The sequence below is a fragment of the Microtus ochrogaster genome, chromosome 1, assembly GCF_000317375.1.
Source record: "Microtus ochrogaster isolate Prairie Vole_2 chromosome 1, MicOch1.0, whole genome shotgun sequence".
NCBI lineage: Eukaryota > Metazoa > Chordata > Mammalia > Rodentia > Cricetidae > Microtus > Microtus ochrogaster.
The window spans coordinates 89,933,297-89,935,103 of record NC_022009.1 but is presented as its reverse complement, the minus strand read 5'-3'; positions in this window follow the sequence as shown (position 1 = coordinate 89,935,103).

Sequence of the window (1,807 nt, the reverse complement as noted above, 5' to 3'; positions counted from 1 at the left end):
ACACCACACACACCACACCACACACACACACACCACACCACACACACCACACCACACACACACACATACTCACTGTCAGTCTATTGCTGGCTTATAAGTCACAGGGAACTCTTGTATAGGCCTAGCAAGCAGGAAAAGAAGAATTCCTCATTCTTGACATCAGCTGTGTCCCTTGATGGACCAGCACTGGAGGAAGCAGAGATGTTTTCTCTTCAGTTCACCCTTCTGCCTGTGCCTCCCACCTGCCGAACACTTAGAGAGACTGCCATGCCCTCTACATGGGTCCATAGTCGAGCGCAGCAGGATTGTGGGATCTGGAAGGAAGCCATTGAGTATGTAGGGTCTAGTGGCTAGATCTTGTATTTTCCAGGACAGATGATAAAAACAAGTAGCTGTTCCATTTCACAGAGGCAAACTACCCCACTTATATTGCTGGAGCAATTGCTCCTAAGTAATAAAAGTGATGTTCAATTTTAATGGCACTTAGTAGAAATGATAGTTGTAGTTCTAGTGTAATATTTAGGTCCATTATCTGGGTTCAGATGGATAAAAACAGCAACTAAAAATATACTACTAGCCTGTTTGTTTCCAAGACAGGGTCTCATGTAGGCAAGGCTGGCCTTGAACTCAACACACAACTGAGGTTAACCCTGACCTGATCCTCTGAGCACTGGGATAATGGGTGTACACTAGCACACCCAATCCATGGGGTCCTGGAACCCCACAAACTCAGGGCTCCCTGTGTGCTAGACACCCTCTCTAGCAAGCGCGCCGTGCTGCACTATTTTTTTGCTGTGCTAGTCTTACACCAGAAACATTTTCTTTGTTGTCATTTGTGTTTTAAACTTTATTTTGAGATTCAGAGAAAAGCTGCTATGGCATGATCTGCCTCAGCTCATTCTGAGTTGTGTATTTGTTTTCTTACATTTTAAAAATTACAATTTACTCCTCTTTCCTCACCAAAAATGTTAATAAGCCACTGGTAATTTCTTTGAAAATTGCTTTCTATCTTTTGCCGCTTCCTCCTGAACATCAGTTGCATACATGTGTGAAGAAGTGAACTAGAGAGGGAAATGGGCTCTCAGCCCCCACTGCTCCGTGTTTGCTCTGCTGGTCCTTGGCATCAGGCTTGACTCGCTAGGGGAGACAATCGCTAACTCTACTTTCTGAACAGGAATTTGCATCCTGATGAGGTCCTGGATCGATTCCCATATACCTAGGGACATTTAAGAAGTACTGGTTTTGACGGGAGGTATAGAGATACAACCCACTTGTCTCTTCCAGAGGACCCCTGCTTGGTTTCCAGAGCCCACAAAACCATGGCAGGTTCTCATAGGACCTATGGATGAGTACTCAGAATAGAACCCGGATCCTCTGGGAGAGGACCAGTGTTCTTGGATTCTGAACCATCTCTGCACCCCCTAGCCTGATTTCTTCAAACCGTGTGCACCAAGCTTTCTAAGGACAGCTTTCTGGCGATTGTTGTTGTCCCAAGTCTCTCCTCTTGGATGTGCGATCTCACTAGTGCCCGGCAAGCCTCCCCTTCGCCTTGCCAGCCTAAGTGTCTGTTGCATGCACGGTTAGCTTCCGAAGGGGCACTCTGACATAACTAAAGAAAAGAAATGTGAGTATTCTGAGTCATTTTGCTGATCCTATATAGAGTATTACTTATGAATAACTTAGCCTTACTTCCCCATTTTAAAGACGTCAAATAATGCACAACAATTTATTAAATAATTTTAGAAGGGAGCAAAGTGCATGTCAGGAGGGGTAAATCCCGGGGCTCTCCTTCCCAGTACCAAGAAAA